This window comes from Nomascus leucogenys, chromosome X (assembly GCF_006542625.1).
Source record: "Nomascus leucogenys isolate Asia chromosome X, Asia_NLE_v1, whole genome shotgun sequence".
Lineage (NCBI taxonomy): Eukaryota > Metazoa > Chordata > Mammalia > Primates > Hylobatidae > Nomascus > Nomascus leucogenys.
The window spans coordinates 10,306,769-10,319,864 of record NC_044406.1 but is presented as its reverse complement, the minus strand read 5'-3'; positions in this window follow the sequence as shown (position 1 = coordinate 10,319,864).

Here is a 13,096-nt window from a genome sequence, read left to right as displayed (position 1 = left end):
TATTAAGACTTTCATATTATAAGCAGTCTCTCAATTACTTAATTTCAAACAACAAATTACTATTTGGAGAAGACACAGTAACCTGAAATGACCTCAATCAAAGCTAGATTTGGATGTTTATAAAGGGCATCTGACATGACGGGGGAGGGTAAATAAATTTAACACAGATTGAGTCAATATTTCTGGAGAATTGGCTTCAAATAGCAGTTCTGGATGCCACTGCATACAAGCATTTTTTAAAAAATTACTTTATTAAAATACATTAAATGCTTATGTCGTGGAGCTTACTACGAATTAATGAGTAGATGTAAATTAAGATAAAATTTATAATGGCAACATCAAACTCAGATTCAAAAAGTGCTGTAGTCAAACAACTTAGTGGAAATGAATATGGCACTATGTTTTCAAGCGGCTCCAGATGAAGGAGAAATGAATGCCAATGTGCATGTGTGGCATTTGAAAAAAATCATGAAATATGAGAGTGAAAAAGAGCAATTTTGTATAACAGTGTAGTTGACATAACATGTGGTTTAAAATATACATATATAACTAAAATTTAAAATATCATAGGTAGACATTGGCTATTTCAACTCTTTCTTTAAATGTTGTATATTCAAGTTGAAAAAAGAAAAGTAGTTTCCAACTTTCTCATTTAGGAAAATGATGGTTTGACTCATATTCAGGGTCCACTTATATTTAGACATATATTGTAGTTCCATCTCCAGATCAAGACCTCCATTAGTCAATACTGTCACTGACAGCATTCTTAAGCGTTCTAAAATATGCTTCTATTTTTCTATTTTATGTTCTGTGCACCATAGGCAACGTCTCTTGGTTCTCCACTTTATAAGGGAAAGCAGTAATGTTCTCCCCTTCTCCTCCAACTCTTTTTCCCAGTCCTCACCAACCTGATTCTGTAACAAAACTTGTCTGCAATTTGTCCAGCAAGGGTCACAAACTGTTGGTCCCTAAGTGAGAGACGATATAGTTTTGTTTGATTTAAACAGAAATTTATAAATTGAACGAGTTTCCCTGTATTTTAAACTGAGATTTCACATGTAACAAAGGTCCTATTTTCTTAATATTTCTATTGTACTTTATTCTTTTGCTTTCTCAATGACATGACCTTCACCCTAGAATGCTCAGTTATCCAACTGTCTGGAGAGAGACCAGAATTTATTACAGAGGAAATTCAAAGACAGAATCTAAGGAAACATTCATCTTCTGATCTTCAAAAATAGACTTATGAAGCAGGACACTAATCCTCCAAAACTAGTGGTTATTCTTTTTTAAAAATAATTTCAACTTTTATTTTAGATTCAGGGGGTACATGTGCAGGTTTGTTACATGGGTATACATCGTGATGGTGAGGTTTGGGATACAAATGATCCTGTTACCCAGATAGTGAGCACAGTATCCAACAGTTAGTTAAACTATTTATTTTCTTGAGAAAAGATTTTCCTAGTTTATTTTATATTTCTCTTAAGATTGCCAAAGGCCAAGCTTCAAGGATCCAGCCTCATAGATTTCTATAATAGCCTGACAATAGGTAATCAATCAGTTTATCTCTGCCAGTATATCATATATACTATGATAGTTGAAAGCCCCCTGTGATGGTTAATTTTATGTGTCAACATGACTGGGCTATGGGGTACCCAAATGTTTGGTCAAACATTATTTTGGGTATTTGTGGGAGGGTGTTTCTGGATGAGATTAACATTTAAATTGGTAGACTGAATAAAGCAGATTGTCCTGCATAAAGTGGGTGAGCCTCAGCCTATCAGTTGAGGGCCTGAGTAGAACAAAAAGGCTGACCCTCCCCGCAGTAAGACAGAACTCCTGCCTGGCTGCCTTCAAGTTAGGACATTGGCTCTTTCCTGCCTTCAGATTCCAACTGAGACATCAGCTCTTCATGGGGCTTGAGCCTGCTTGCTTTCAGATTAGACCTGCACCATCAGCATTTCCAAAATTGTCAGTGGACTGACAGTTAAACAAGATTGACTTTTAGGTGTTGCTGGTGTTTTGTTGTGTTTTTCCTTGAACCAGCAGCAGAAGAGATTGGGAGAAGGCCATAATTGCAGACTAAATAATGAGATTCTTTTCTTCATATCCATTCTGTGGTGTGAAAAAAAATTGCGACCTTGCAACATGCATAAAGATCCAGCTTTCTGGTTCTCTTGAAATTTGCTGTCTTGGAACAGTGGGCTAGCAATCCTGTAGGAAGGCACCTCTCTCAGTTCAGCAGCAGCAGCATTTGCACACTTTCGATGGGGCACACATTTGCCAGTTTGACAGGCCCACCCCCTTCCAAACCACTCTCTCACCCACTCACAGTGCCTGTATAGTTCTGAATATATTTGAATTTGTGATTCCTTGTCAATGAGCCCATTCTAAAAGTTAAACACCAATTAACAGTGTTTACATATTGTTTCAATTAGGAATATGTTTAGTGGCAAATAACAGATACCTAAATAGCAGGACCTTCAACAAACAAAGATTTCCTTTTCTCATATATCAAAAAGTCTGGTGTGGGCAGTTGCTGAAGTTGGATCAATGATATATGATACAATGTTGCAGAGGCTACTAGCTGTCTACTAAATGTTAATTTTCTCTTTTTTTGTACTAGTTGAAACCTGAGATTATTTGAAGGGACAATGTAACAAGCTACAAGCAAGATTTCTAGCCTTCCTTACAACTAGGAATATTTTAGATACTCCTGGACAATTTTAGGTTATAATAATCACAAAAGGTGACTTCAAGGAAGCCAATTTTAATGGGGATAACACAGTTGGCATATGTCTTCTTTACTGTGCTCTATCCCTTCTTCATGTCTGAGAATAAAAATATGATGGCTTGAGTGTGGACAGCCATATTGAGAACAGGAAGATTAGGGTCATACCCAAAAGATGACAAAGCAGAAAGCCAAAGGAGCATTGGTCCCTGTTTATATCATGTTGCCCTCAGAACAACCCTGGACTACCCAGTCTGGATTTAATAAAGCTATAAATTAAGCCACTCTCTTATAATTTTTTTATTAGTAGCAACTAAGTATAAATTTGATTGATACATTGTTGATACACTGTCCATGCATCTGTAGCTCTTTTGGCATTTTCATTAAAGTTTTAAAATTTCTACTACCTTGCTCATGGCAAGAATATGGAGAAATGGGAATGAATCTGTCACAGGCACAGCTTTTTGATTCCCTTAAACGCAGAGTAAGCACCAGGGCATTATTCAGGCACTAAATGGCTATCTTACCCAGTTGTGATTGGAAGCAGGAACAGACAAATTCTTCATTAAATATGGACTACTACATATCTTCTTAGAAGTCTTGCTACTTGGTACAAATAAAGATGGCATCTATCCAAAACAACCACTGGAACTCAGAATATGCCAGTGATGCTCAAGTCCAGGTTCTTTCAGTCCCATGTCCCCAACTACCCTTTGCTATGAAATGACTCGGTTTTCTTATCTACTTCCACCCATTCAAACTAAAGCAAACTACTCATTTGAACTAAACTAAACTAAATCACTCATTTGAACAGTGCACAGATGCATGAAGATCACATGGCCATGAGTATTCAATAAGATACACACCCACACTCATCCAGATGACTGGGGAAAAAAGAATTATACCATATATATGATATAATATATGTAATTTATATATGGTATCATTTAGATATAAAAGGCATAATTTATAAAATGTATATTATATATAATTTACATATATTATATATAAAATACACCTTTTCTACATGTTATATACATAACATATATATTTTCTACATGTTATATACATAACATATATTTTCTACATGTTATATACATAACATATATTTTCTACATGTTATATACATAACATATATATTTTCTACATGTTATATACATAACATATATTTTCTACATGTTATATACATAACATATATATTTTCTACATGTTATATACATAACATATATATTTTATACATGTTATATACATAACATATATATTTTATACATGTTATATACATAACATATATATTTTATATATGTTATATACTTTCCATCTAAATAAAACACAAACATTTTAAATCCTTGTGGCAAACTCAGCATGCCCCAGGAATTCACCCTTCTTGCAGGCCCAGTTTGCCACACACTGTCCAAAACAGTTCATGACACCTCCTCCTCATACCTTTCTCTGAGCTTTGTATGTACCTCTCTCACAGTGCTTGCATTTTATAATACACTTTGTTTTCTAGTCTCATTCCTCTTTGTCTGGGAACCTTTTGAGGTCAGCAACTGCTCTTCTCTATTTCCTTACAGACAGATTTAATTATTTAACACTGGATAAATGTTCTATTAATACAAGTTGATTTGAGTGAAGCTCTAGATAGAATTTATCACACTTTGAAGGAGGCCCATTGGTAAGATAAATCTGAAATTATCTTTACTTGTAATTTGTACAACATGCCAAAAAGAGAAACCTATTAAAAAGTACTCAAGTCTTTAGGAACTTGACTTTGATGACCTATAAAAATGACTAAAGAGAATATGTAGTTCCCCTTGACAGGTATTTATTATTTATCCTTCCTGTCAGAAATCATAGATTTTGTTTATCCTTCCTGTTCAATCAGCATCAAGAGGTGTAATGATTGTTAAAGGTCCCTAATGTCTTTTCGCCCCCTCCTATCCTCCTCCTTTAGGGCAGAGAGGATGAGCTCATTTGCAGAGAGGCTTGCCAGGCTCTGCATATGGTTTGTAATATAAATAGATCACATCTTAGGCATATCAGCAAGATAGAAGACGCTTGCCCTCCCCAAAGTCTGCTGAAATAGAAATTCTCACCTTAGAAAGTAGGCAAGCCACCTCTACTTTCTACTTCTCAGGGACTTTAAGAATGTGTTGTGTGACTATTTCAATCTTTGGCAAACTTAGATGAGTCCTGGACTATCCAAAAATAAAATATGCTAAAACTAAAAACTAAATGGCAGTCCTGTTTAATTTCAGATTTTCACCTATAATTGAACTTTGTGACTACATGCTTATTAAGAGCAATTTAGGTTCATGATCTGGATTATAATCTATTGCATTAGCTTAAACATATATTGATCAGATTCTATTTTTTCTTTTATAAATAAAACTTAGTAATTTGGCTTACTTATGGTACAAGTCTCTACTAAAAACCAAAAATGAATCCATGAGGTAAAGGTGACAATAAAACAAAATGATCCTGAGCTACACAATAGTCTTAGCTTTTATTTGAAATAGTTTAAGACTCACAAGAAGTTGCAAAAATAATACAGAGTTCTGTGTACACTTCACCCAGCTTTCCTAAATGAGAACATCTTACATAACTATAGCACATTGTCAAAACGAGGAAATTGACGTTGGTACAATAGTATTAACTCAGCTAATAATCTTATTTGGATTTCATTCCTTTTCTGTGCTCTTTTGGTGGGGGGGGGGTGCAGTATATATATTTCTATGAAATTTTATTACCTGTTTAAATTTGTGTAACCACCACTACTATCAGGATACATATTGTTATTATTTTTAAACATTTACAGAAGTCCAACTAAGTATTAAACACTGATAATCACTTCTACATAACCTCATAAGGTAAGTTTATTATCCTCATTTTAAAGTGAGAAGACTTAAAAGGAAAAAAAGCAGACATTTCCCTTTCTTTTGGTATTTTATTATCATGTGACTAAGAGGCACACTTGTTTAATGACATTAATTTCAATATGAGGGATTCAATTTTTTAACCTTTATATTGAGCCTTTATCAAGCCACAGCTCTTCAATTTTTAAATGTATAAAGAAAGAGTTCACACAATCCGTTCACTATTTTTTTTTACTACAATTAGGCATGAGATGAGTGAAGAGACCACACACACACACACACACACACACAAAGAAGACACATCGTGCAGCTCAGGATGCTAAAAACCACATCTCTCAAGTACTTTTGCTTTTCCTCAAAACCACAGAAACTCTATTTCTGTTCTTGTTTTTTTCCTGCACGCAGACCATAACAGTTTTATCTTTGAAAGTTATTTCTAAAAATAAAAGAGAAAGAAGAAACATGTAAAGGTATCTATCTATCTTTGGTTTGCCAATGCTATTTTTAACCACCTATTTTTTTTTTTTTTTACCATTCCCTACTAGAAAACACTCTGTCCATTGCATCACCCACAGGCTCCATGCATTTAGAGCCTGGTTTACCCAATCCCTTTAACCACCACTGGAAATCCCATCAACAAAATATTGTGGAGCTCACTGTGACTCAGCCCTGATCTCTGGAGCATTACCTCTTATCCACACTCCACCTCTGGCTTTCAACAAATGTTAAACCAAGTCTAGTCTAGACATTTGGGACCCAGCATAAGAATTTTTCTACTTACTGACTACTCCTTCTTTGTCTCTTTTCCCATTTTCTCCTCCTCTTTCTGATTTCCAAAGTTGGAGTCATGAAGGACCATTCTCAGCCTAAAATAGTGATTGTCAACCAAGGATGACTTTCACCCCAGGGGATGTCTGGCAATGTCTGGAGATATTTTGGGTTGTCACAACTGAGGGGAGTATGCTGTTAACATTTAGTGGGTAGAGACTAGGGATGCTTCTCAACATCCCACAATGTACAGGACAATCCCTACAATGAAGAATTACCCCACCCCAAAGGTCAATGGCCAAAGTTATGAAATCCTGCCCTAAAAGATGCCATGATGTACTCAGTCTACATGCTAATGGCTCCCAAATTTCAATATCTAGTCCTGCCATCTCTCCGAATTCCAGATTTCTATATCCAACTGTCCCCACTTATGTTTATTATGTGCCCCAAACTTAACTTGTTCACAGCTAAACTCTTGATGTTACCCACACACCTACTCTTTCCCCAGTCTTCCCCATATTGCTGATGGCACCACCAAATTTGTCACCTCATATTCAGATTGTGATTTTATGGAAATCATTTGGTACAGGCATACTATGATTAAGATGAAAGAATAGTGGAGCTTTTAGGAATCTCATCTGGGAAAGTTTTTAAGACATACCTAAACCTATACATTTAATTTGATGGTAGAGCCAGAATAAGAACTATGGTCCCATAAGCTTCCCCATATTTGGCTTGGCTCCCTTAGGTAAAATATGTAGCTCAGTTGCTTTCATTTCATGATTTTCATAAGTTGTTAGAAAGGCAGTTTTGTACAGTGCAAGGATGAGCAAACTATTTATTACCTGTGGGTCAAACCTGGGTTGCCACCCGTTTTTATATGGCTTGTGAACTGAACGATTTTACCATTTTTATGTGAGTGAAAAGAAACCCAAGGAAAAATAATAATTCATGACATGTGCAAATTATATTCAATTCTGATTTTAGTGTCTGTAAATAAAGCTTTATTGGAATATAGCCACATTCATTCATTTACAAATTCTCTGTGGCTGCCTTCGTGCTACAACAGCAGAGTGGAGTAGCTGCAACACACACTGTATGGCTGGCAAAGCTGAAAATATCTACTATCTGATCTTTTACAGAAAAAGTTTGCTGACCCCAGTAAAGTGATATGAGCTCAAATTTTAGAATTTAAATAGGAAAAGAAAAGAAATATAGACTTCAGTTTTATCTCAGCTGGCAGTGTGATCTTTGAATATGATCCAATGTCTGTGAGCCTCAGGTTAAATGGGATAATGATACTTTCCTTGAATTGTCAGGAGTGTTAGAAGTAATGCCTGTAAAGGTTTGGAATATAATAGGAACTCAACAAATATTAGCAATAAATAATAATAATAATAATAATTAGCATAAACTTAGCCCTCAAAATGTCCCCTTTGGCATGCTTTGAGAGTTTCTGTGACAAATGCCTTTTTCTAAAATCCAAGCAAATATGTAACTTAAATTGAATGCCTTTAGTCCCTTGCGTCCATTAGTTAGGTGATGACAGAACAGGTTTCTATCACATCATGGGTTGACAGCAAACTGAAGTTAATATCTTTATAATTCACATGTCATCCCACCCAATCATGAATTCCCTCAGTAATTAGTTTCCTGGAAATTGTCTCCTGAGTGATGAAGGTGACAATATCTGAAATTGGAAATAGTCGGGACCTATCCAGTCTCCTTTTCAACTTTCCTATGCCAAGAACATCAGAAAACAAGTTTAATTAATAGAAAACAGGAAGAACCAGAAATAAATTGGTAAATGGCACATGGAAACAGTACCAACCAATCAGACCCAACTCTTTTAGATTTCCTAAAGGGCACTGACAGTATCCATAGAAGTAGAGACTAGCCTTGATTTTTGATTGGCCTCCCCACAAATTTCCAGGCAATAGAGATGGGGGCATGCCTGACACTCACCTCATCAGTGGCCTCCGTCAAGACCTTGGCCTCTGCCCTGGCCACCACCTCCAATCCTGCAGGAGATTCTGCCATCCCTGGTGGAGTCTCAGCCTCAGGCTTGCCTCCTGGCTTACATCTCATTCCCAGAGTGGAAAAGAGATCAACTCTAGCTCTTTTTCTTTGTGTGACCCCATCCTTTCCCCATCTTGCACACTGCCATTTTCTCCTGCTCTCTAAGGCAGTTTTTGCTGAGCAAAAAGTCACTTCCAGCCTCCTTAGACTTCCTCTTCTCACTGAACTCCCCTTTCTATGGCACTTTCTGGGATGATCCACATCCCGCACGAGTGACAAGGCACAGGGTGTCATCCTGCTAATTAACATATGGCCTAATTATGGCTGCGTTACACTTTAGAAGACAGATTTAAAGCCTGAAGTGACCTAAGTAATTAGAAGTGGTAGACAGAAACAAATGAAAGCAGCAGCAATAAGGTTGGGGTGGGCAATGACTTGGCCATGTCCTCTGAGGCTGAAAAGGTCCAGAGGCCAGTGAAAAACAATCAGCCACGACTCAGATACATTGACACCTTGGGATCGGCTATAAGTTTTACAAGCTGTATTAAGAAATGAGCATCAAATGTAGGGCAAGATGGAATTTTCTTTCCTCTGTCCCATCTTCATTCTCTCCTCTACCACCCCTGGTGCTGAGGTGGTGTTTGGGAAGATAGATGAAACACATTAGAAAAATTCATGCCCACAAAGTTGAATTTTCATATGGTGCTGCAGTAAAGATGGGGTGGGGGATAGGGGCTGGTAGCTTAACTGATGTTCTGAAGCTGACACGTTCTAGGGTCACTTCTAGTGAATGGTAGGGGCAAGACCAGGACAGACAAAGACATGATGCATGTGTAGGTTTGCATCTTAGTGCATTTTGTGCTGTTACAACAGAATACCTGAGACTGGGTAATTTATAATAAACAGAAATTTATTCTAACAGTTCTGAAGGCTGCAAAGTCCAAGATAAAGGGACCAGCATTTGACGAGGGCCTTCATGCTGCATCATCAAATGGCAGATAAGCAAAGAAAGGGTAAGAGAGAGAGAGAAAGAGGGGGCCAAAGTCACCTGTTTGTAAGGAGCTCTCTACCACAATAAGGAGTCCCACTACTATGTTAATAAGCCGACTCCCACAATAATGGCATTAATGCATTCCTGAGGGTGGTGCCCCATGACCCAAACAACTCACAATAGGCCTTAACTAATACCTCTGCATTGGAATCAAGTTTTTTTTTTTTTTTTTTTTTTTTTTTATTTAGGTTTTGGTCATGTGCAAATGTAGTTTTTACATATTATCATGTGCATGTTGATTTCCTGCACCATTAATCGTCATTTGCATTAGGTGTATCTCCTAATGCTGTCCCCCCCCCCCCCCCCCACAGTCCCCGGAGTGTGATTTCCCCTCTGTTCCATCATTCTCATTGTTCAATTCCACCTATGAGTGAAACATGCGGTTTTTTTTTTCCTTGCGATAGTTTACTGAGAATGATGTTTCCATTTCATCCATGTCCTACAAGGACACGAACTCATCATTTTTATGGCTGCATAGTATTCCATGGTGTATATGTGCCACATTTTCTTAATCCAGTCTATCGTTGTTGGACATTTGGGTTGGTTCCAACTCTTTGCTATTGTGAATAGTGCCGCAATAAACATACGTGTGCATGTGTCTTTATAGCAGCATGATTTATAGTCCTTTGGGTATATACCCAGTAATGGGATGGCTGGGTCAAATGGTATTTCTAGTTCGAGATCCCTGAGGAATCGCCACACTGACTTCCACAATGGTTGAACTAGTTTACAATCCCACCAACAGTGTAAAAGTGTTCCTATTTCTCCACATCCTCTCCAGCACCTGTTGTTTCCTGATTTTTTAATGATGGCCATTCTAACTGGTGTGAGATGGTATCTCACTGTGGTTTTGATTTGCATTTCTCTGATGGCCAGTGATGATGAGCATTTCTTCATGTGTTTTCTGGCTGCATAAATGTCTTCTTTTGAGAAGTGTCTGTTCATGTCCTCTGCCCACTTTTTGATGGGGTTGTTTGTTTTTTTCTTGAAAGACTTATATGTTAGACCTAAAACCATTAAAATCCTACAAGAAAACCTAGGCAATACCATTCAGACATAGCGTGGGCAAGACTCATGTCTAAAACACAAAAGCAATGCAAAAAGCAAAATCGACAAATGGATCTCATTAAAAAAGAGCTGCACAGCAAAAGAAACTATCATCAGAATGAACAGGCAACCTACAGAATGGGAGAAAATTTTTGCAACCTACTCATCTGACAAAGGGAATCAAGTTTCTATCATACAAACTTTAGGGAACACATTCAAACCACAGCTGTTGGATACCCCTAGAAGTCAACCGTGGGTCAATAATGTAAGTACAGGTAGTTTCTATGGGAACAGATCTAAGAAACAATGGCAGATGAGAAAACAAGACAGGGAAAGGAAAGAAGGCAAGAGAAGGTATGTTATCAAAGAAGTCAGTATTGAGGACAACTGGAACTCAATTCAGCTGGGGAACTATGAAACACAGGATAGAGCAGTGACTGGCAAACTTTTTTTGTAAAGGGTCACATAGCAAATATTTTAGGTTTTGTGGGCCATGCAGTCCCTGTCACAATGACTCAGTTCTGCCCTTGTTTAAAAAAAAAAAGCAGCCATAGATACATTCATCCCTCAAGTACCCTTGGGGGATTGGTTCTAGAACCCCCATGGATACCCAAATCCATGGATGCTCAAGTCCCTAATATAAAATAGCATAATATTTGCATATAACTTATGTCCTCTTGTATACTTTAAATCATCTCTAGATTACTTATAATACCTAATACAATGCAAATGCTATATAAATAGGTGTTATGCTGTATTTTACTTGTATTATTTTTTACTGTTATATTTTTATTATGCTGTTATGTTTTATTATTTTCTTTTTTTCACATATTTTCTTAAGTTGAATCCGTGGATGCAGAACCCAAAGATATGGGGGGACAACAACAATACATAAATGAATGGGTGTAGCTGTGTTCCAATTAAACATTTACAAAAATAGGCAACCAGTGCAAAAGCTACAGGTTGTCAACCCCTTGCTTAGAATAATGTTTCTCAAACTCGTGCAGTGAAGAACCAATTTTTAAAGAATGTCCAATCCACTGCAAAATAAGACTTTTAACAAATATAACAAAGATCAATCACTAGAAAATGAAATTTTAAAAACATACATATGAAATACAAGCTTTTTTATTATTAGATTCAAAAGACACAAAACAACTGTTCAATTGCTTGATTCTTTGCCTATATTAGCTATAATCCAGTTGACAACCCTGCAAGGAAGATGCTGTTGACCTAATTTTAAGGAGGAAACTGACCCTCAAGGAGGATGAGTGACATATTCAAGGCCACACAGCTAGTAAGAAACAGAGCTGGGACTCCAACCCAGGACTGTATGATTCCAACGCTCACACTCTACATATGCCAAGTTACTGATGAAAAGCCTGTGAGACAAATCACTGTTATAAGTGCAATCTGGGCTGGGAAAGAAATAAGAAAAGACTCATAAAATGGAAAATGATCTACAGGGAAGGTAGCAAAGAAGTGCCCTAGATATAATTAAAGTCTTTGAAAAATGGGAATAGGAAAAGTACAGTCACATGACTGGGGCCTTTTACAGTCAGACCAAGGTTTTAAAGGTGTTTGTCAAAGCAGTGGACACTAGAGACTCACTCTCAATGGGATTTTTCTAGGAGCTGGAAATAATTATTTAAAATTCATATAAAAAACAACAAGATATTAAACAAAGGAGGGTGCTACAGTTTGAATTTGTCCCCCAAAAGTTAATGTGTTGAAAACTTGATCCCTAATGCAACAATGTTGAGAGGCAGGACCTTTTGGACATGAGAGTTAGTTATCACAAGAGGAGGTATGATAAAAACCAGTTTGGCCATCTCTCATGAGCCCCTTTGCTATGTGATGCCCTGTACCACCTCCAGACTCTATAAAGAGTCTCCACCAATAAGAAGGCCCTCACCAGATTCACCCCCTCAACCTTGGGAATTCCAGCCTCTAGAACTGTCAGAAATAAAGTATTATCCTTTATAAATTACCCAGTCTTTCGTACTCTGTTACGGCAACAGAAAAGGGAATAAGACAGAGGAAGAAGACTAGTCCCCACAGGAATTTATATATATTATAGGCAACAAGATTTCAAACAGTACAATACTGGCTTAGGAGCAGAAAGAAATCAGTTAAAATGAAAGAATCAGTAGCCCAGAAAATGAGTTTCCTTCGTATAAAACTGAATATTTAATAAAGGAAGCACTTATCAAACAACAGAAAAGAAAAAAAAATTGTTTAGCATATGCAGTTGAAGAAACAGATTAAGAAAAAAGTATTTCCCCTACGTCATGTATCAAGGTAAATTCCAAGTGGACTTTTTTTTTTTTTTTTTTGAGATGGACTCTTGCTCTGTCACCCGGGCTGGAGTGCAGTGGCGTGATCTGCAACCTCTGCCTCCCGGGTTCAAGCAATTCTTCTGCCTCAGCCTCCTGAGTAGCTGGGACTACAGGCACATGCCACCACACCTAGCTAATTTTTGTATTTTTAGTAGAGACGGGGTTTCACCATGTTGGCCAGGCTGGTCTTGAACTCCTGACCTCGTGATCTGCCCACCTCGGCCTCCCAAAGTGCTGGGATTACAGGCGTGAGCCACCGCACCCA